Raw genomic sequence first — 25,302 nt, 5'->3', positions numbered from 1 at the left:
GCTATGGCCAACTAACTTCTCTAGCATTTGATCAATGAAGGGTAGGGGAAAATGGTCTTTCCTTGTCACCTTGTTCAGTTTTTCTGTAATCAATGCATACCCTTCAACCAGTGGTTATTCTTGTAGGTATTAGCTCATCATCTTCATTCTTTACCACTGTGATCTCACACTTCTTTGGAACTACTTGGATTGGACTTACCCATTTACTGTCTGAGATTGGGTAGCTAATGCTCACATCCAACAGTTTCAATACCTCTGCCTTGACTACTTCCTTCATATGTGGGTTAAGTCTTCTCTGTGCATATCTGGTTGGCTTTGCTTCGTCTTCAAGGAAGATTTGATGCATGCACTTAACTGGACTTATCCCCTTGATGTCAGCAATGGTCAATCCCAAAGCAGTTTTATGCTCTCTAAGAACTCTCAACATCATCTCTTCTTCTACAGAACTCAGATTTGCAGCAATTATGACTGGTGATGTCTTGTTTTCTCCTAAGTAGGCATATGTCAGGTGTTCTAGCAATTGCTTCAATTCCAATCTTGGTGCCTAGACAATAGAAGGGACAAGAGTTGTATTAGTAGGCTCAAGAGTCTCAAATGGAGGGGTATACTTACCTGGATGCTTTGAAGAGGCCTAAAGAAGGTGTACGGCTTCAATGATATCATCAGGAACATCCTCAGATTTTGGCTCAGTGTCTAGCTTTGTGAAACTATTGGGTGGCTTCCAACGGGTCAATGTGATAGGCCTGGAAAATTTTCTCAACAATGCCTTGGACCATGCAAACTTTAAAGCATTCTAAATCATCTTGAGGTAATTTTAGTGCATCAAAAATTTTTGAACTCTATTTTCTCACCATTCACTTTCATACTCACAATACCCTTTTTCACACATATTTTAGTATCTGCAGTTCTCATAAAGAGTCTTCCTAAGATGATAGACAAGGGCAATGTCATAGGTGATTCTTCCATATCTAATACGATGAAATCAGCAGGTAAAATAAATTCACCAACTTTTACCAAGACATCCTCAAGTATACCTCTTGGTCTTTTGATGCTTCTGTCTGCCAGTTGCAAAGTGATAGATGTTGGTTGAAGCTCCCCCAAACCCAGCTTCTCATACACAGTGTAGGGTAGAAAGTTGACCCCTGCTCCTAGATCCAGTAGTACATTTTCAAAAAGATGGTCTCCTATCCTACAAGGAATGGTAAAGCTACCTGGATCTTTTCGCTTTGGTGGTAGCTTTCTTAGTAGCACCGCACTTACCTCCTCTGTTAAAGCTACTGTTTCATGCTCCTGAAACTTCCTTTTATGAGTGCAACAATCCTTTAAGAATTTAGCATATGAGGGAATTTGTTTAATTGCATCTGATATAGGAATGTTAATCTCTACTTTTCTCAAAGTCTCAAAAATGTCAAGAAGCTGTTTGTCTTTCTTTGGTTTTACTAACCTTTGAGGGAAGGGTGGTGCATTTACCTTCTCCATTTTACTTACCTTGGATGTTGAGGTTTCCTCTGAGGCTGCTTGTGCTGGCTCTTCAGCTCCTATCACCTTGCCATTTTTTAGAGTTGTTACAGCTTTGAGTTGCTAGTGACCTCCTGGATTAGGTATTGTTTGGGCTGAAAATTCACCCTGCTTTCTTTTACTAAGCTCTTTAGCCATTTGCCCCATTTGTACTTCAAGTCTTTGAAAGGCTTGATCGGCCTTTGTATTGATTTGTTTTTGATCAATCATAAATTGCTGTTACGAAGTCACAAGGGTATGTACCAGACTCTCCAGTTTATTTAGCTTTGACTCTTGAATTGGTTGACTTGCTTGTTGGGGTTCCTTTACTGCCCTTGAAGGTTCTGATTATTACTCCATGAGAAATCAGGGTGGTTTTGCCACCCTGGATTGTAGGTGTAGGAGTAAGAATTGTTCTTGGGAGGAGAATTGTTTTTCCCCACATAGTGTGCTTGTTCCTCATCTACAGATGAATACAAGGGCAAGTCTCATTAGTGTGATCTAAATGAAAACATATGGCACATACCTGAAGTTGGGCGGCTGGCTGAATGGGAGAGATGTTCTATGTAGTTATGGAGTTTACAAGCATATTTAATGTCTTCTGCATGGCATCCATCTGATTTTACACTCTGTTATTTACTTTATACCTGCCTTTGCTCCTTACACCTTACCTCCCTCTGGATAGGAATGGTTGGGTGTGTTCACTCAATGTCTCAAAGATCTCTATGGCTTCCTCATAGCTTTTTTCCATCAGCACACCTCCACAAGTTGTATCAACAATACCCTTGTTAATATTATCTAACCCTTCATAAAAAAATTTGTACCTGGTCATCTTAAGGTATGCTGTGATTTGGACATTTAAAAAGCAGCGCATTGAAGTGGTCCCTTGCATCAAAGAAAAGGTCTCCATCTCTTTGTTGGAACGATTGCAACTCCCTTCTAAGTTGCTGTTAAGTGCTAAAATATTCATATTTTTAGCCCTTAACTTACATGTTTTAATCCTTTAGTTTTAGTTAATTAGGCCATTTTAGTTCTTTTATGTGTTTTCTTTGATTTTGTAGGTCATTGGAAGAAAAAGAAGCAATCTCAGAAGTTTTGGACTTAAAAAGAGCAATTTTGGATTTTGGAAGGCTTTGGTAGAGCGATTAATCGTAGGGGAGCTACGATCGAGCGCACTACAGGTGAGGATGGCACATTGCAAGGCAACCATGATCGAGCGCAGGCACCAAGAGGATCGATCGCAGACCTGCGATCGATCGCACTCGGACTGTGATCGAGCGCACCCGTTCGTGATGGCCAAGATAGCCGCCAGCCTTAATAAGGAAAGAGCAGTTTCTAGGGTTTTGTAGCTTAGTGTGAACTAGGGCTCAAACCCTACGATTTTTAGGGATTCTAGAGTATTCCTAAATGCCTATAAATAGACCATTAAACCTCTAGAATAGACACACTTTCCAAGGGAGAAGAATTGGAGATCTTCAAGTTCAAGTTTCAGGTTTATTCTTTTCCTTTATTTTATTTAGTTTATGAAGATGTTTAACATCAAACTTATGTGTAACTAATTTATTTAGTAAGGGTAGATTGAAGCCCTAGTTATGTTTAGTTGATATTCAATATTGGCGCCCTTGTGATGATCTTGTTGTGATATCTAATTGATTAATTCCTGTTTTCATGAATTCCTCATATGTGTGTGCCTGATCAACATGTGCATGCGGTATGGACTAGTTAGTTAAATCAATTTGGATGACCGAGTCCTGGGTTTAACATAAGTAACAAAAGCAATCCACACCAGGTTCTTGGGTTAATCAATATGGGGAACCGGGAGTATACACCCATGCCCTAGGCCTCATGTGTTTGTCAATTTCCCCAGAATATATGCTTTCCTAAAGAACAACTTAGTATACACCCATGCTAAATCCTTTAGGAAAGAAAAGAGTTAGAGTATACACCTATGCCTAACTCGTTGCTTAGGGAAATCTATAGCTTAAGGAGTATACACACATGCCCTTAGGTTGACAAACATTAGATATACATAACATGATCAAAACATTGGCATATTGACATATTATCTAAATATAATTAGTGGCGAATATCAAAGCCCTACCTTTTTATCATCATCAACTCAAATCCAATCTTTTGTTTTATTTTACTTTAGGAATTTATTTTAGACAAAATTCAGCAATTCTCATAAGAATGACCTCATATTTGCACATTATACTACTGTGTTGACCTCGTGCACTTGCGGGTAAAACATCCAATTATTTGCTTATTAATTTAGGTAGATAATTGTGATAACAAGTTTTTGGCGCTGTTGCCAGGGATTGTGGCAAATTTTGTTTAGAATTAATTTCCTTCAACATCACTCATATCAGCACTTCTATGATCATGCATATTCCTCTCAATTAGTTCCACAACAGCAATGTCAGGTTGAACCACCTTCTCTTATAGATATGATAAATACATTGATTAAGACTACACAGCAAGCATCTGAGGAGATGAAGACCTACTTCAAACCGAAAGGCAATAGTCTCAAAGAAGAAAAAGCATATCAAGAGGAGCCATCTTCAACCTATTGGCCTCCACAATACCAAGAAGAGGAGCCATCTCCCATATATGATCATTTGGACTCTTCCCCCATCAACAATATCAAGAAAAACCACTTCCTCCAAAAAAGTCTGTGTTAAGTGCTAAAATATTCATATTTTCAACCCTTAACTTGCATGTTTTAATCCTTTGGTTTTAGTTAATTAAGTCATTTTAATTCATTTTTGTGTTTTTCGTACTTTTGTAGGCTTTTGGAAGAAAATGAAGTAAATCTAGATGATTTGGGCTCAAAAGAGAGAAGATGGAAAATTAGGAGCTCTCTGACACTGCGATCGATCACAGGGTACCTGCGATCGAGCGCACTACCCGAGAAGACAAAGCACAATTCAGGCCAGGAGCGATCGAGCGCATGACAGAAGAAGGATCGATCGCAGACCTGCGATCGATCGCACCCGTGCACAGGAGACATATTAAGTGGTGGCCAGATTTTCATTCTTTCCATATTAGGGTTTTCCAACTCCCAATTGTAATAGGTTTTGAAACCCTACGAAATCTCTAGGTTTACTACTTTGTCAAGGACTTCTAAAGCCTATAAATTTCCTGTTATCCACACATCCAGTTAAGACTTCCCACCCTTGGGGTGGATCTATAACCAGAACCGGCTTTCCCCACCTACAGTGCCGGTCTTTCCCCACTTGCAGCACCGGTTTTTCCCTTACCTGCAGCGCCGGTATTCCCCTCCCACCTCCAGCGGTCTTGGCCGCATAAAGGGTGCAGCGGCCCCTTGCGGGTGACAATGGCCGTTTGCCGTTGGGTGGCAGCTCTGCGTGGCCGGCGCATTAAGGATGTGGCGCCGGTGGCCGGCAGATGGGGGGAAGGGGAAAGGGCGGCGGCGCTAGGTTTGGGTATTTTCGGGTTGGGGAACATATGATCTGGGTAGGGTTTTCAAACCCATATGGAACTGGGTCAGTGTCTTGGGTCATTAAGTAAAGCCCAATCCATTTGAAGTGGCCCATCCGGATTAAAAAAAAAAAAAAAAAAAAAATGATGATTTGGGCTCATTAGGTTTAGAACTTGGGTTCTTAAGGTATAAAGGGCCTAAGGTCACTTCAAGACCATTAGGCTATTCAGATTATTATGCTTTTATGTTGCATTTTTATTCATCTTATGATTTAAATTGTTCAATATTAAATTATTGTTTCTTTAATGCATGAACTTAAGGATATATTTATTCTTTTATTTGTTTAAATATAAATTGTTTGATGCCTGGACCTGAGAATAATTAACTAAGCCTCATGTGTTGGTGAATGTTTATGGTATTATCCAAAATTGCAATCGGAAAGCTCTGGCAAGGTAAGTCTTGGGACTTAAGTGTGCCGTTGTGCGCCCCCTCACTTATCTGGGACACTATCCGGTTGTACTTTGAAAAAATACTGTTTACCCACTAACATGATGGTTTTGTCTTTTATTCTTGGGAACTTTATTTGTGGCATCTATACAGTTTTTTGGATGTTAATGAAGTCGTGATTATCATAATAATTTTGGGAGAGCCACAGCATCCCGATTTTATAATGATAATTGCATCAAGTTCATATATGTGAACTTCATAAAGAAAATTAACATCCTGTTGTAATTAATTCATAAATTTAATTACTAATCCTCACAGGGACGTTATTATTTTTATGACTTAATTAGAGTAAGATAATAAATTTAACTTTAAAAATAAAATTTCTCTTAGGCCCACAAGTACGGAGAATTTTATTCATTAATGTTAAATTTATTAGTCCTATTACAGAGTAAATTTCATGCGTGATGCAACATTTGCCCACAGGTAGGTTGAAATTTACTATTAAATTAGCATTGGTTAATTTAAATAAATTCAATGTTAATGAAGTCGTAATTGTCATAATAATTTTTGGAAGAGTCACAGCATCCCGATTTTATAATGATAATTGTATCAAGATTATATATATGAACTTCATAAAGAAAATTAACATCATGTTGTAATTAATTCATAAATTTAATTTGCCAATCCCCACGGGGACGTTTTTATTTTTATGAGTTAATTAGAATAAGATAGTAAATTTAACATTGAAAATAAAATTTCTCTTAGGCCCACAGGTACGGAAAATTTTATTTATTAATGCTAAATTTATTAGTCTTATTAATAAAGAGTAAATTTCATGCGTGATGCACCTTTGCCCACAGGTAGGTTGAAATTTACTATTAAATTAACATTGGTTAATTTAAATAAGGTTATTTCACAGCATTAAAGTATATAATTTTTCCTTGGTTACTGGATGTATTCCTACTGCTTTAATTACTAGTATTTTATGTTCCAATAATTCCTAGTGGTAATTTTTTCCTGACTGAAAAGAAAAATGTGCTTTTCACTTTGGGGTGTTTGGAGACTGAATTGGCGTTTCGTGTGGACGAATCACCTTCTCCCACAGAATCAAGTATGCCACATGAGATTATTAAACATGAACGATTGTAGTGATTTAAATCGCTTAAGTTTCAACGTTCATGAAATCTCATATCAAGGAAAGCATCAGGGTTTTATTCCTTAATGTTTTAGGGCCAAAGAAAGGTCATTGAGGAACATTTTGTGAGTTCCAATAAGGCTTTGGCTTGCACCCTAATAGAAAAGCTTTAAAGTAAAACCTTTTACAGTTTCAAAATGTGCTTGAGCACATTATGGAAATGAAGGACATAACAGCTCATTATAAAGTCCCTAAATGTTGAGTTTTTTTTGAGTCATTATATTCAATTTTATTTTCTCATCTAAATATGATATTTTTTCAAATATCTTGTGGCACACATAAGGATAATTGATCAATGAAGGAACTTCTGATCATGTGTGTTCAAGAAGATGAGAGATTAAGACATGAGAATCCAGAAAGTTACTCATGTTAAGGGAAAGACCTTTATAGGCAATCATGTCCAATAGTTGATGAAAGAGAACAAGGTGCCAACAAAGTGTTATGGCAATTAAGATACTTGTTTCTCTTACACTAAAGAAAATTATGGGTATATAAAGAATGATTGCATAAAGTATCATAAATGACTTGAAATAAGGTAATCTCATACATCTACTGTGTCATGAATCTCTTTTATTGACTCTCCTAAATACTGTGTGGATTGAATTTGGTTTAGCGGTCCACGTTGTCAACATAATGCAGGATTTTCTAAATAATACTTGTTTACAATTGGAGGTTGTTGGGATCTATAGATTAATTTTTAAAAAAAATTCAGTTACATTATTTTGACCTTAATAATGTTTTTATATATTCCACAATTCTTTTAGAAAATTAATTTCTATTTTAGTTTGTTAAAATCAAGTTTGAATATTGTTAAAACTTTTGGGTGGAAAATTAAATTAATGGTCTATTGATCTAGATCCCAATTTTTGGAAAATTAATCTCTGCATATAAATGTTGACATAAAGCAGAGTCTTATGAATGAGAAAATCTTCTATGTTATGGCATTGGAGATTGAAATATATCTCTATAAAGAATAAAAGATCTATAAATGATAGAGTTTTTACGACTCTTGAAATTTACTATCTTTGGTATTTATGTGGACTGCATTAAGGAAAAGCAGACCAACTATACCACTAAAGGTGCCAACAAAAGGATTTTTGAAATTCTTTAAATCATGTACAAGTGTAACCTTTTCCATACTTCTTGCCTAAATGGTTTGAGATATCCTATCTCTTTCGGTAATAACCATATAAGGTTTATGTATCTCTATCTTCTAAATCATAAGGTTTGGGCATTAAATGCTTTCAGTACCTATAATGAAGAAATAGAGAAACAAAACAAAACAAAGTCAAGATCATAAGATCTGATAGAGGCAGATAGTATTATGGTAGGTACAAGAAAATGGGACATTAAAAGTTATTACTAATATTCTATTCTCCTAATGGAGTGAAGCCTTGAAAGCCGCTGTGTATACATTTAACTAGGTTTCATTTAGGGTTGTCCCTAAGATGCCTAAATTAAGGAATGAATGGAATCAAGTTTCAATTGTTTACACATATGGGGTTGTCCTACAGTGAGGATTTATAATCCACACCTAAGGTAATTAGCTTCAAAGACAACTAGCGGAATTTTATAGGCTATACAGTAAACTCCAAGGGGTTTAGGCTTTACTATTCTTCATTTAATCCTAGAATTGTTGAGTCTAGATATTCAAAATTTCTAGAGGACGCTGAACTTAGTGGGAGTGCTTATCCTCAAGGGATTGAATTAGAGGAAGCACAAGAGTTGACTGAAGCTCATTCACATGAAGAGTGTTTGATTGTGCTTAAGGAAAATCAAATTGATTATCCTGAACCACAATCGGTTTCAGAACGGTCAACTCATAAGGAACAAGCTCAGAATGAACCTACTCAGACTTTGTCAAAAGTAAATGAAGTAGGATTAAGAAGATTCTCTAGAATAAGGTGACCAACAATCCTAGTGATTATGTTGTATACTTCCAGAAGTCTAATTTTTATGTCAGACCTAAGGGCGATCGAAAAATTGTTTTCACATCATTTTGGGTGAAGATAACTTCACATTGTGTTTCAATGCCATGAAGGAGGAAATGAAATCATTGGCTAAAATTCAAGTCTGCAATCTTGTTGACTTACCAAAGGGAGTTGTAGCCATAGGCTGCAAATGGGTTTACAAAACCTAAAAGGATGCTTCCGAGTAATGTTGAACGATATAAAGCTAGACTTGTAGCCAATGATCTTACTCAAAAGGAAGGCATTGATTATCATGGTATGAGTAGCTCATTTTGGTTTAGAGCTATATCAAAAGGATGTGAAAAACAATTTTCCTGAATGGGGATCTTAAGGAGGAGGTGTACATAAGACAACTTAAAGGTTTTATTGATAACAGTCAGAAAGCTTGCACATTAAGGATATCTATTTATGGACTAAGATTGGCCTCTCACTATTGGTATATATAATTTTTACAAGGTTATTGCCTCACATGGTTTTATTGAGAACCTTGTTAATCATTGTATATACCTTAAGGTCAGTGGGAGTAAAGTTACATTTCTTTTAGTCCTCTATATAGATAATATTTTGCTTGCAAGCACTAATTTAGGTTTGCTACATAAAGTTCCTCTCACTAAAGTTTTGGGAGAGATTCAGAATGAAGAACTATGAATCTTCAGTAGCACCTATTATTAAGGGGGATAATATCCCAAAAATGTATTGGAACAAAGGCAGGTGAAAAATATTCCATATGTGTGCACAGGTCTACATTAGACCTGACATTAAAATAGCAGTCAGACTATTGGGTCAATATAGTATTGTGGAATATGCAATGAACTAAGAACTACAGTTTAACCTAAAAATACACTTACCAATTTGGTGGTGTTTATTCAGGTTTGATTTTTGCCAAATGTGTAGATCGTAGAGAATCAACTTCAGTATATATGTACTGAAGATGCAGTAAGCAAACTACAGTTGCTACATCTACCATGAAAGCAAAAGTCATTACATGCTGTGAATTAATTACACAAGCATTATGGTTGAGACATTTTTGTTAAAGGTCTCAAGATTGTCGATTTTGTAATTAGACCCATAAAGATCTTCTGAGTTAATTCTGCTACAATTATCTTTTCTAAGAATAAACTGAGTAGAAGCAAAAGTATGTATATCGACATAAAGTATCACTATGAAAGAGAACATTAAGTGACAAAAAATGTCTATTGAGCATATAAGTATTGAATTAATGATTGCAGATCCCATGACTAAAGGTTTACCAATAAAGAAAGTATAAAGTCATGTGGAATATATGAGATTCATTAATTCATTTGTGCTTAGTTTCTCTTTAATTGGTCTATAGACATAAAGGTTATGTTATAAAGATTTTTGTGCGTATATATATATTATTCTTATCCGTGAGGATAAAATTAAAGTTGGACCCCAATAACTTATAGGAAGTTCATTCATAAAGTACATTATCCATAAAGTACTCATTTAGGGAGGTATTACACATCGTGATACATGGAAGGGACGGCTTACCATATAAAAGCTTTACCGCCATGATTCGTGTGTGGTATTCCTTGAATGAGTGGGAGGATTCCATGAATGGTTGGAATAAATAAAGTATTGGCCATATCATAGAATTGAACACCATAAGGAATTTCTGTGTCATAAGGGCCAAGTGGGAGAATGTAAGAAATTTTATTTAAAGTATGTCCCTTATGTCACATATATTATTGTAATTATAAAATTACGGTGTTCAATAATTTATTCCAATTAAAGCTTATTGTGTAAATCAAATATTCTGAATTAAATTACTGATTTAATTCTTCTGGAACAAGTATTTGATTCCAATCAAATATTCTGAATTAAATCACTGATTTAATTCTTGTGGAACAAGTATTTGATTTTATTAGTGATTTTATTTTTGTGGAATCAATTAGCTGTATTGATTTGATTTTTATTCCTTAATGGGAGGAATAATTAAGGTAACAGCTTTAATTGAGAGTCCCCTGACCTACCTATAAATAAGGCCTGTGTATTCCATCAATTAGCACTCACTGGTAGGCATAGGTTAGAAGAACCTCTCAATATTTTTTGTTTTTTCAGATTTGTTTCTGTGAAGTTGTTCTTCAATTGGCTTGAGCAAAGCATGACTAGAGGTATTTATATAATTATTCATTCCGCTGCTAATTTTTATTGTCAATTAGCATTTAATTATATATTGAATTCTTACAATATATATATATATATAGTTTTTTTAAAAAAAAAATTCAAAACATAAAAATTGGTAACGTGCCACTGTGGCACGTTACTAATTGGTTTGATATTTTTCCCCATCCCAGCGCGTGCTAGCTTAGTTTCTTTTCCCCCTATTCTCCTGGCCTCTTCTTTTTCTTCCTCTTCTTTCCCTCCACCGCGCCAGTACCATACCCTAGCTCCCAAACAGTGATTTTTCTCCCTTCCTCCTCCGGCGTTCTCTCTTTCTGCTTCTAGCTCCTCCCACATGCACGTACGCCCTCCTCTCTCCCTCGCTCGTTTTTCTCTCTTCTACTTTGGCCGGCATTGTCTCCCTCCCGGCGGCCTCTCTCACTCCGGCGGCGTCGAACCCAGGTGACTCTCCGACACTCTCTCCCTCTCCAATATTATACTGCAGGTATATATATATACTCAAATTTCTCATATTTGAGTGAATGGCAAATAAACATATATCAACGTGAATGGCAAATAAACATAAATTTGAGTGAATGGCAAATAAAAAAATTTCTCAAATTTTTTTTCACCCATTTGTCCTCTCGTCCTCCAGGACAACTTATTCACATTGTATCTGCATTTGTATTCCATATTTCTGTGTGTTTCTTTTTTAATTGTTTGTTTTATATGCCATTGAGTAGAAGCTTAGTAACTGTTTGACAAAAGTCCGAAGTGAATAGTGCACTCCGATTTTTGTATGGTATTGCATGAAGGTCTTTATCTTCTAATTGCAAAAGAACTTTCACTTTAGTATTGCTGTGTTCTATCTTTTACTTATTTGGTGTATCTTAAAATTGTGAAGATTGGGTATTGTTTTATGTGTTGTAAGTGCGCTGATATTAATGGGTTTCTTGGTCTTCATTGGGTTCTCTAAGCCAATGATATACCCTTTTGTAGTGGCAAAGATCCACCTCCCACTATTTAAGAGAGATAAATTTAACATTGAGTAAAGAGTTTGTTAAATTGTATACTTTGTGAGTTTTGTTAAAATATTGGGTTAATTACCCTTTTAGTATCAGCCTGTCTTTCTCTAGTCGAGAGTAATTTATTTTATGGGTGCTTTGGGATTTGCTTGTGAAAAACCATATTAAGTCGTTGTACCAGTTAATTCTTAGAGGCGTTTTAGTCCTTTTAACATCTTATATATGTTTCTGAGCACATTCAATCAAGATTTAGTCGTGGAAAGCCAACTGATCACGTTGTCCTTTGAGCTCATCAGGGCAGACTTTTATAAATTAGTAAAAAATCAGTTAGTTTCGCTTACTCATCAATTAAATTAGATGGATGATTTCATTTCCAGATATATTTTAGACGGCAAGTAGACTCAAATCTAAATGCAATGAAATCTAAGATAAAATGGATATGGGCAAAGCAACTCTCCCTTAGAATTTTGTCATGGACCATTTGTACACTTGTTAGCAAAATAATAACAATACAAGAAAACAGATTTTGATTTAGTGCATTTGTAGAAGCCCAACCAGGTCTCATAATTCTCATTCAAGGATTGATAATTCGCCTTTCGGAGGATATATATAGGCGGATCAAAAAAGAAAACAGAAAAAAAAAAAAAAATCATTTGGGTCTTCCAGTCATGTGTTGAAATAAATAAGACCATAATTGAGGAATACAGAATTCACCCATGCATCCACAAACTAGCATTTTACATGTACACGTCACTTTTTGCCTCGCAAGCGCAGGGCTTACACTTGGCATAATCAGTACTTCACTACAAGAACAGAACAGAACAGAGCACACAGTACAGTACTAGAAGAGTACACAGATCTTAAAAATTAACATACACTTAACACTTATGCGGAGGGAGGAGGAGGGATATATCTGTTATTTTAGAAATTTTCAGCTCATAAGTTGACTTCTTAAACAAAGCCTAAGCTATGAAACCAAGTGATTTTTGGCACAATAATTATGATTTGCATATGTATGATTATGGCAGCTCATGAGCTTTGAAGTGTGAGCATTAGTAGAAAGTAAAAACACATTCAATTGTGGATTCGCATGAGATATGTGAGTTTATCTTGTTGTAATTCAGTATCATTGTATGAGTTTCAGGTTTATGATTAAAAATTCTGTTTTTGCTTGAATTGGTGATCCTGATAAAGAAGAAATAGACAGCGCATTGGCTGCAAATAATTGTCGGCTCATCAAATTAATTAAGGATGATTCGTTCTTGACTTTCATTATTGTTATTTTTAATTTACTGGCTATTAATTCTATTATTGTATTGCAAATAAGTGTTCCCAACTTCATTGTTTCATAGCCAAGACTTTCCTAAAAATTTAAAAAAGAAATGTGGTTACTCATAAGTTGTGTTTCCACTACCTAGTTTTGGATTAATTACCAACTCATTGAATCATAATTTACATAGCAATTTATGTGAAAAATTGCATTATGACTCAAAATTATTTTAACATTAAAGAAAGTAAAGTATAAATGAAGTTCAAAATGGATCTTCAACCTTCTTATGCAGTCCATGACATAAATATTTTGCTTAGGTTAGTAACATTATATTAATTTGTGTAATTTTTATTAAAATCAAAATAAAGCACACTAATGTTCGAGTGTTTGTTTGCTGACTGATTGTTGTGTAATCATTTGCATTGAGTGCGGAGAAGTCGACCCGTCATGATGGTGTTCACCGAATTTTTTGTTGGGGTGTTTGTACATAATGTATTCGCGAATCACTTAAGTTGTTTGTTTAAAGTTTTGTTAATGTATATGTATATAGTTATAATTATTTGTTTATTAACAATGCCGTTGTATATAGACAATGATGTATGTATGTTTTGTGGACATGAAACGAATATATGTTGTGGACAATGTTGGAATACGATTTGAGAAATTGATGTATGTTGAGAAATGGATGTATGTTGATAGCAATTGATGATGTATATTGATAGCAATTGATGTATATGTTGATAGCAGTTGATGATGTATATGTTGAGAAATGTTGAGAAATGTATGTTGACAATCAGGTGTACAAATAAATAAATTTTGGAGAAATTAATTAATTAATTATTATTATTATTATTTTTTTTTATGCACGAAATAGTAACGTGTCAATTAGTAACGTGTCAGTTTTGACACGTTACTAATACTTAGTAACGTGTCAAAAAATGGCACATTACTAGTACTTAGTAATGTGTCATTTTTTGACACGTTACTAAGTATTAGTAACGTGTCTCAAAACTGACACGTTACTATTTAGTAACGTGTCAGTCTTAAAACGTTACTAAACTAGATTTAGCAACATCCAAATTAGTAACACGCCAGACACATTGCTATATACACGTTACTAAGTATTAGTAACGTGTTAACCCTAGTGACATGTTACTAAACTACCGTAACTAAACAACATAATTTTTGTTGTGAAATGTTACCCACAAACATCATGCACAGTTCATGTCATCCCCAAAAATCACGTATCACTTCAAGATCATGCTTTTCATTCATTAGCAAACTTAAAAAGATGAACTCCATCTTCACAATAAATTGGAATTTCAAAGTTCAATTACTTACAAAAGACATGCTAAAACATCATAAGTTTGAAAATAGTGTGAAGTGAACTTAGCACAAAATTATGAGGCTTCCAAATCTTTCCAACATGTAATGTCTCCATCTCTCAAAACTCACCGAAATCCCTATTAAAATGAACAACCATGGCATATTTCTTTTTCTCTTCTCTTTTTATTTATTTATTTTTTTTGGTCAGGTTGTGCAATGTTTGGTTCTCTTAAGCTTTCTAATTGACCCATGTAACGAGTGTTAAGTCAATGACTCCCAAATCAGATGGTTTTAGGGCATTAGGTGTAAAGACACCCCTAAGGACCTACTAACTCGAGTAAAAAAGGCTACAAAACCAAACTAACCATGACATTGATCAAATCCAAATTCTTCACCTTTTGACGTGAACACTCAATGCTTCGAGGCAAGAGGTCCAACTACTCAGTGAAAAGCCCATCAATGATCATTTATTTCATTCATTTTTATTGTTATTATTATTATTATTTTATATATATATATATATATATATATATATATGCCACAGTGTTCATCTAATAAGTCATCCAAGTTCATCCAAGATACAAAAGCACACATATCAGACCCCCTGTCATACCTCACAAATTATGTGCTAATGTGCTTGTGTGCTTAGATCAAACATGTGAATTTTCAACTGTCCTAAGCAAGTAACCAAATTGAAAAATTCAATTATCAGATCATGTGTTCAAAATTTTAAGCTCACCAATGAAATCAAATCACAATTCTTAAGATCAACCAAAATTTTAAGGCAAACATAAACATGCATATATTTTTTTTTTTCTTTTCACAAACAACAAAAAAATAAATAAATAAAACTGGGAAATTTTGTTTTTTCTTTTCCATAAACAATAAAAAAAAGCTGGGACAAAGTGTGTGTAAGGTGTCTCCCATACCCCTAAACTAAAATTACACATTATCCCCAATGTGTGTATAATATGCAAATAATTTACCCAGGAGATGGACAAATTGTTTGAAATAGCATGGCTCATTGCATACCCCCAAACTTGAAGTGAAGCATACTTGCCCCTACAAAATAAGAAAACACAAAAACAAGTAAAAGGAAACAAAACTAAAGATCAAAAGATGAAATGAAAATACACAAAGACAAAAATAAAATAACAAGATAACTATGGGGTGCCTCTTATGAGCGCTAAGTTTAACGTCTTCAGCCAGACTGTGGTCCCTGCTCAAAGTTGTCCCAAAGAGGATGCTTGGTTTGGGATTTCTGTCGAACACCTGGTGTGCACTGTGATGACCAAGGTTGCTAAGGCATGGCAACGATTGCCCAAAACCCCCTACAAAAGATGAAAACCCAACCACAGAGATGCAAATGTGGGTGGTGAAACACCCACAATTTGCAAAAATTATGTAAAAATGGAAGTTGGGGGAGTAGTTGGGTGTGTGATGTGTTGTGTGAAGGGAAAACGGGTTGTGTGGTTATGTTGTGGCGTTGTGGAGGTGCGGTGAGGTGGTGGTTGAAGACCAGTGGAAGTGAGGGATAAGGGGTGGTGTGGTGATGTGCAGTGATGGAGTGTGTATGGCGCAGGGAAAAAAAGGATGTGGGGAATGGGGGAAAGTGACCCAAAATAGGTCATGTGGCCGCTGCCTGAGTGCGCTTGATCGCACGCATGGTGTGCTCGAACGCACTCGCGCAGTGGAGTGCGTGTTTTGGTGATGTGTGCTCGAATGCACACATGGTGCGCTCGATCACACTGACAGAATGCAATGCAGCGAAAAGTTGGTTACTGTGCTCGATCTCACTCAGGGTGCGCTCAATCGCAATAACAGAATGTAACAAAATTGACTAGGGACTCAAAACATTAAAACACTAAAGTAAAATAAAACACAAAGGAAAACAAAAACAAAATAAAATAAAACAAACAACAAAATAAAAAGGATATGCTATGGGGTACCTCCCATGAGCACTAAGTTTAATATCTTCAGCCAGATGGTGGTACTTTAAACTTGAAGCACCAATCTTTCCTTCTCTTACACCAAAGGGAATGAATCTTTTCTGCTACAAGGTGATTCCAAGTGTTTCTAGATCGGGGAGGACCACTCTAAGTTTTCTCAAACAGTTGCTCATCCGGTGGGGAATCATGAACTGGAATAAAGTAAGAAGAAAACTTAGTGAGCTTTTCTATCTTGATGTCCTCAAATTGCTCATGTGGTAGCTCTAACAGACTTCTCTCTTGGCCTCTTGATGTTTCAAGAATAAGAGCTAATGGTGAAAAAATCTCAATGCTTTCTTCTTTTTCCTGATATGGCTCTTGTGGATCTTCGGTTTGCTCCTCTTTCCTCTCTTCCACTTGATTTTCAACCACCTCTTCACTACTCAATGAGACAGCTTGCTCATGATAGTAGGTGCACTCTTCCTCCATGTATTGTCCATTGGGATTTTCCACCAACTGACTTTGACACTCTTCTTCTTGGTATTGTTGACGCCAATTGATGGGAGATGCACTCAGCTCCCTAGCCAATTTTTTCATTTGTACTTCCAGTCTTTGAATGGACTGCTCATGCTTAGCATTGGTTTATTTTTGATTAGTCATGAACTGCTGTTGAGAAGTCATGAACTGCTATTGAGAAGTCACCAGGGTGTGTATCATACCTTTCTGTCTATTCAGTACTCTTGCTCCTGATTTGCAGATAGATACAAAGGACACGTTTCAGTAGAATGATCAAAACAAGAACATGTGGCACATACCTGGAGTTGGGTGGCTGGCTGAACATGTGGCACATACCTGGAGTTGGGTGGCTGGTTGAATAGGAGAGATGGCAGCCAGCTGATTTTGTAGTGGTGGATCTGACTGAGAGGAATATGAATGATTTTTAGGAGCTTGAGCTTGCCATGAAAGATTGGATTGTTGGCTCTATGTTGGGTTACAGGAATCAAAATAGTGGCTATTCCCCGGTCTATAGAATGTTGCGTTCATGTATTTGTTAGAAATTTGCCTCAATGTAGGACATTCTCTAACACTGTGATAAGGGTCATGGCATAAAGAACATGATCCATGGAGCGTTGGAGTGCCACCCCACATGTGTGAAAGTAAAAATAACAAAAGATTAAAATAAAAAGGGAAAATAAAAACAAAATTAAAAATAAAAGTTACAAAGATGCAGACTCAACTGACCCTGCATAAAACAAAAGAAAAAAAAATTAGATCTATAATTATCGCAGTACTGTGCTGCTCTCTGGATGTGCGATCGATCGCACTGTAAGGTGCGTGATGTGCAAAATATCTACCTAAATTAATAGGTAAATAATTGTACGTTTTACCTGCAAGCGCACAAGGTCAACATAATAGTATATGGTGCAAGTACAGGATCATTCTCACGAGAATTGCTAAATTTTTGTTTAAAAATAAATTTCTTAAGTAAAACAAAGATTGATTGTCTAAGTGATGATAATAAAAGGTAGGGCTTTGATATCCACCACTAATTATATTTAGCTAATATAACAATATGCCAATGCTTTGATCATGTTATGCATATCTAATGTTTGTCAACCTAAGGGCATGGCGTATACTCCTGAGGCTATAGATTTCCCTAAGCAACAAGTTAGGCATGGCGTATACTCTAACTCTTTTCTTTTCTAAGGGATTTAGCATGATGTATACTAAGTTATTCCTTAGGAAAGCATATGTTCTATGGAAATCGACAAACACATGGGGCCTAGAGCATGGCATATACTCCTGGTTCCCCATGTTGATTAACCCAAGAATCATAGTGTGTATTCTTTTGTTACTTATGTTAAACCCAGGACTCGGCCATCCAAATTGATTTAACTAACTAGTCCATACCACATGCATATGTTAATCAGGCACACACATATGAGGAATTCATGTAAGTAGGCATTAATCAAGTTAAATAGCACAACAAGATCATCATAAGGGCGCCAATATTGAAATATTAACTAAACATAACTAGGGCTTCAATCTAGCCCTACTAATTAAATTAGCTACAAATAAAATTGATGTTAAACATCTTCATAAATAAAAGAAAAGAAAGGAAAAGAATAAACTCGAGACTTGAACTTGAAGAGCTCCTCTTCTTCTCTTTACAAAGTATATCTATTCTAGAGGCTTAAGAGTTTATTTATAGGCTTTAGAAGTCCTTGACAAAGTAGTAAACCTAGGGATTTCGTAGGGTTTCAAAACCTATTACAATTGGAAGTTGGAAAACCCTAATATGGAAAGAATGACAATCTGGCCGCCACTTGATATGTCTCTTGCGTACGGGTGCGATCGATCGCAACCCGTGTGCGCTCGATCGCAGGTCTGCGATCGATCCTTCTTCTGGCCTACGCTCGATCGCTCCTGGCCTGATTTGTGTTTGGTCTTCTCGAGTACTACGCTCGATCGCAGGTACCCTGTGATCGATTACAGTGTCAGAGAGCTCTCAATTTTTTCATCTTCTCTCTTTGAGCCCAAATCATCTAGATTTACTTCATTTTCTTCCAAAAGCCTACAAAAGTATGAAAAACACAAGAAGGAATTAAAATGACCTAATTAATCAAAACCAAAGGATTAAAACATGCAAGTTAAGGGCTGAAAATATGAATATTTTAGCACTTATCACACTCCCAAACTTACATATTGCTAGTCCCTTAGCAATACAAAACTAAAAACAAGAATGGAAAAACAGAAAACAAAAAGATAAATCCATCTTTCGTAGGATGTACGATTGCATTTAGCATATGCAACAAGCCTTTTAAACCCCTAGGAATTCCCTAGTGGACGAGTGAAGTCTCGTGAGAGTTTTCCAGAAATGTTACCCACAAACATCATGCACAGTTCATGTTATTTCAAAAATTAAAGCATCACTTCAAGATTATGATTTTCATTTATAAGCAAGCTTAAAAAAAAATGAGCTCCATCTTCACAATGAATTGGAATCTCAAAATTCGATTACTTACAAAGGATATGCTAAATCATCACAAGTTTGAAATTTGTGTACAGTGAATTAGTACAAAATTATGAGGCTTCCAAATATTTCCAATATGTAATGGCTCCATATCTCAAAATTTACTAGAGTCCCTATTAGAATGACACAATGGCATGTTTTTTTTTTTCTATTCTTTATTATTATTATTATTATTATTATTATTATTATTTATTTATTTATTTTTGGTCAGGTTGTGCAATGTTGGTTCCCTTAAGCTTTCTAATTGACCCTTGTAGCAATTGTTAAGTCAATTGCTCCCAAACCAGGTGGTTTTAGGGCATTAGGTGTAGAGACACCTCTAAGGACCTACTAGCTCGAGTCAAAAAGGCTACAAAACCAACTAATTATGACATTGATCAATTCAACAATTTTCACCTTTTGACGTGAACACTCAATGCTTTGAGGCAAGAGGTCCAGTTACTCAGTGAAAAGCCATCAATGATCATTTATTTCATACTTTTTTTTTTCACTACTATATATGCCATAGTGTCATCTAATAAGTCATCCAATTTCATCCAAGATACAAAAACACACATATCAGACCTCATGTCCTACCTCACAGATTATGTGCTAATGTACTTGTGTGATCAGATCAAACATGTGATTTTTGTTGTACAAAAATGTACCTAAATTAATAGGTAAATAATTGTACGTTTTAACTCGCAAGTGCACAAGATCAAAACAATAGTATAGCAGACAAATACGAGATCATTCCCACGAGGATTGGTAAATTATGTTTAAAAGTAATTTCCTATTTAATTAAAAGATAAAATTCAATTGTCACGATTGAATTCAATAAAATAAAAGATAAACAAAAACTAAAAAGGATTAGGGTTTTGATATCCACCACTAATTATATTCAATTAATATAACAATATGCCAATGCTTTGATCAAGTTATGCATATTTAATGTTTGCCAACCTAAGGGTTAAACCCTAACTCCTTAAGCTACTGATTTTCCTAAGCAACGAGTTAAACACTTGGTCCATACTCTAACTCTTTTCTTTCCTAAAGGATTTAGCATGGTCTATACTAAGTTGTTCTTTAGAGAAGCATATGTTCTATGGAAATCGACAAACACACAAGGCCTAGGGCATGGACACATACTCCCGGTTCCCTATATTGATTAACCCAAGAATCCTGGGTGGATATCTCTTGTTACTTATGTTAAACCCAAGACTCGGTCATCCAAATTGATCTAACTAACAAGTCCATACCACATGCACATGTTGATCAGGCATACACATATGAGGAATTCATGCAAACAAGTATTAATCAAGTTAAATAGCACAACATGATCATCACAAGGCGCCAATATTGAAATATTAATTTAACATAACTAGGGCTTCAATCTAGCCCTAAACAAAGTATAAACTACATAATAAAGATAAAAAGGATGGAAGAGAAGAAAAACCCAAACTCCTCTTGATTCAGCCTTCAGTTCCTTTCCAAAGCTTGTGCCTCTTTTCTCCACACCTATTCCTAGAGGCTAAGAGGTCTATTTATAGGCTTTAGAAGTCCCTAGAAAAGTAGTAAACCCTAGGGATTTTGTAGGGTTTCAATCCTATTACAATTTGGAGTTGGAAAAACCCTAATATGGAAATAGGGACATTGTACCCGCCACTTGGGATGTCTCCTTCGCACGGGTGCGCTCGATCGCAGCCCGTGTGCGCTTGATCGCACGTCTACGATCGATGCTTTTGGCCTGCGCTCGATTGCTCCTGGCCTAGCTCGTGCAGTGTCTTCTCTGATGTTGCGCCCAATCGCAGGTTCTCTGCAATTGATCGCAGTACCAGGGAGTTCCAAATTTCTATCTTCTCATTTTTGAACCCAAATCTCCTAGTTTTTCTTCATTTTCTTCCAAAAGCATGTAAAATCATGAAAAACACAAAAAGGAAGTAAAATGGCCTAATTAATCAAAACCAACGGATTAAAACATGCAAGATAAGGGCTGAAAATATGAATATTTTAGCACTTATCAATTTTTCAACTATCCTCAACAAGTAATCAAACTAACAGATTCACTCATCAGATCATGTGTTCAAAATTTTAAGCTCATTGATGAATTCAAGCCATAATTCTTTCTAGATCAACTTAAAATTTTAGAGCAAACATGAACATGCATAAACTTTCTTTCTTTCTTTCTTTTCAACTAAACAAACAACACACAAAACAAATAACATGAAATTGGGACAAAGTGTGTGTGAACATGTGTGCCCATATCCCCAAACTTAAGTGACACATTGTCCCCAATGTGTCTAAATTAAGGAAAGAATGTACTCGGGATAGGGACGACATAGTTTTCAAAAGCATGGCTCATAGCACACCCCCAAACTTGAAGTGAAACACACTTGTCCCTGCAAAATAAGAAAACATACTGCAAAATAAGAAAACATACAAACAAGTAAAAAGAAAACAAAACTAAAGATAAAAAGATGAAATGAAAATTCACAAAGGCAAAAATAAAATAACACGATAACTATGGGGTGGTGTGTGTGATATGCGATGATGGTGGTGGCCGTAGGGAAAAAAAAGGATGTGGGGACTGGGGGAAAGTGACCTAAAATAGGTCACGTGCCCTGCTGTCTGAGTGTGCTCGATCACACATCTGGTGCGCTCAATCGCACTCGTGCAGTGGAGTACGTGTGTGGGTGAGGTGCGCTCAAATGCACACATGGTGCGTACGATCGCACTGACAGAATGCAATGAAACCAAAAGTGGAGACCTGCGCTCGATCGTAGTAACTGAATGCAAAAACATGACAAAAGACTTGAAACACTAAAATACCAAAGTAAAATAAAACATAAAGGAAAACAAAAACAAAATATAAGTGAAACAAAATAAAACAAACAACAAAACAAAAGGATATGCTTTGGGGTGCCTCCCATGAGCGCTAAGTTTAACGTCTTCAGCCAGACTGTGGCACTTTAAACTTGAAACACCAGTCTTTTCTTCTCTTGCACCAAAGGGAATGAATCTTTTCTACTGCAAGGTGATTCTGAGTGTTTCTAGATTAGGGAAGACCACTTTGAGTTTTCTCAAACAGTTGCTCATCCGGTGGGGAATCATGAACTGGGATAAAGTAAGAAGAAATCTCAGGGAGTTTTTCTATCTTGATGTCCTCAAATTGCTCATGTGGTAGCTCTAACAGACTTTTCTCTTGGCCTTTTGGTGTTTCAGGAATGAGAGCTAATGGTGAAAAAATCTTAGTGCTCTCTCCTTTTTCCTGATGTGGCTCCTGTGGAATTTTGGTTTGCTCCTCTTTCTCCTCTTTTACTTGATTTTCAGCCACCTCTTCACTCCTCAATGGGACAGCTTGCTCATGATAGTAGGTGCACTCGTCCTCCATGTAATGCTCATTGGGATTTTCCATCAACTGATTTTGACACTCTTCTTCTTCATATTGTTGACGCTAGTTGATGGAAAATGCACTCAGCTCCTTGGCCAATTTTCCCATTTGTACTTCCAATCTTTGGACAACTTGCTTGGTCCTTTGAATGGACTGCTCATGCTTAGCATTGGTTTGTTGTTGGTCATTCACAAATTGTTGTTGTGAAGTCACCAGGGTGTATATCATACTCTCCAGTTTGTTCAAATTTGACTCTTGAATTGGTTGGCTTGCTTGTTGGGAATTCCTCTGCTGCCCTTGATGGTTCTGATTATTACTCCATGAGAAATCAGGGTGGTTTTGCCACCCTGGCTTGGAGTATGGATTGTTCTTGTAGGGGTAATTGTTTTGTCCCACATAGTGCGCTTGCTCCTGATCTGCAAATGAATACAAAGGACAAGTTTCAGTAGTATGACCTACTTGAGAACATATGGCACATACCTGGCATTGGGTGCCTGGCTGATTGGGAGAGAAGTTCTGACTAGCCATGGAATTTACAAGTATATTCAATGTCTTTTGCATGGCAGCCAGCTAATCTTGTAGTGGTGGATCCGAATGAAAGGAATATGCATGATTTCTAAGAGCTTGAGCTTGCCACGGGAAATTTGATTGTTGGCTCCAGGTTGGGTTGCATGAATCAAGATAGTTGTCGTTCCCCGGTCTAGAGAATGATGTGTTCATGTGCCCATAAAATTTGTTCAAAATTTGTCTCATTGTAGGACATTCTCTAATATCGTGATAATGGTCATGGCAACATGAACATGGTCTTCGAGGTGTCGGAATGCCTCCCCACATATGTGAAATTAAAAATAAAATAACAAAAAATTAAAAAGGGAAATTAAAAACAAAATTTAAAAAGAAAACTTACTAATATGCAGACTCGAATAACCATACATGAACATAAGAAAAAAAATCAGATCTATAATTAATGTAGTAACTGTGTTGCTCTCTGGATGTGCGATCGATCGCACTATGAGTGCGCTCGATCGTACTGGTGCGCTCGATTGCCTCGGTTGGGCGATCGATCGCACCTCCAGAGGCAAAACAGGAACTGCGGAAAAAACTATAAAAACAAAAAAATTTAAAACAAAAACAAACTAAGGAAAATAATTCCAAACAAAATCAAACAATCCCCGGCAACGGCGCCAAAAACTTGATGTGCAAAATATCTACCTAAATTAATAGGTAAATAATTGTACGTTTTACCTGCAAGTGTACAAGGTCAACATAGTAGTATATGGTGCAAGTACAAGATCATTCCTACGAGGATTGCTGAATTTTTGTTTAAAAATAAATTCCTTAAGTAAAACAAAGATTGATTGTCTAAGTGATGATAATAAAAGGTAGGGCTTTGATATCCACCACTAATTATATTCAGCTAATATAACAATATGTCAATGCTTTGATCATGTTATGCATATCTAATGTTTGTCAACCTAAGGGCATGTCGTATACTCCAAAGGCTATAGATTTCCCTAAGCAACGAGTTAGGCATGGCGTATACTCTAACTCTTTTCTTTTCTAAGGGATTTAGCATGATGTATTCTAAGTTGTTCCTTAGGAATGCATATGTTCTATGGAAATCGACAAACACATGAGGCTGATAAGTGCTAAAATATTCATATTTTCAGCCCTTAACTTGCATGTTTTATTCCTTTGGTTTTACTTAATTAGGCCATTTTAATTCATTTTTGTGTTTTTTATGTTTTTACAGGCTTTTGAAAGAAAATGAAGTAAAACTGGATGATTTGGGCTCAAAGAAAGAAGATGGGAAAAATTGAAACTCCCTGACACTGCGATCAATCGTAGGGTACCTGCGATCGAGCGTAGTACCCGAGAGGACATAGCACAAAGCAAGCCAGGAACGATCGAGCGCATGCCAGAAGAAGGATCGATCGCAGACCTGGGATTGAGTGCACATGGGCTACGATTGAGCGCACCCGTGCGCAGGAGACAAACCAAGGTGGCGGCTAAGATGTCCCTATTTCCCAATTGTAATAAGATTGAAACCCTACAAAATCCCTAGGGTTTACTACTTTTTCAAGGACTTCTAAAGCCTATAAATAGGCTCTTAAGCCTTTAGAATAGGGAGGTTTTTAAGGAGAGAATAGGAGCTCGTCAAGTTCAAGTCTCGGGTTATTCTTTTCCTTTCTTTTCTTTTATTTTATGAAGATGTTTAACATCAACTTTATGTGTAGCTAATTTAATTAGTAGGCCTTGATTGAAGCCCTAGTTATGTTTTGTTAATATTTCAATATTGGTGCCTTTGTGATGACCTTGTTGTGCTATTTAACTTGATTAATACCTGCTTACATGAATTCCTCATATGTGTGTGCCTGATCAATATATGCATGTGGTATGAACTAGTTAGTTAAATCAATTTGGATGGCCGAGTCCTGGGTTTAACATAAGTAACAAAAGAAATCCACACTGGGTTCTTGGGTTATTCATCATAGGGAACCGGGAGTATATGCCATGCCCTAGGCCTTGTGTGTTTGTCGATTTCCATAGAACGTATGCTTTCCTAAGGAACAACTTAGTATAAATCATGCTAAATCCCTTAGGAATGAAAAGAGTTAGAGTAGATGCCATGCCTAACTTGTTGCTTAGGGAAATCTATAACTTTAGGAGTAGA

The sequence above is a fragment of the Corylus avellana genome, chromosome 10, assembly GCF_965113065.1.
Source record: "Corylus avellana chromosome 10, dhCorAvel1.hap1.2, whole genome shotgun sequence".
NCBI classification, from domain to species: Eukaryota; Viridiplantae; Streptophyta; class Magnoliopsida; order Fagales; family Betulaceae; genus Corylus; species Corylus avellana.
The sequence above is the reverse complement of the archived record's forward strand: the minus strand, read 5'-3'. Positions refer to the sequence as shown.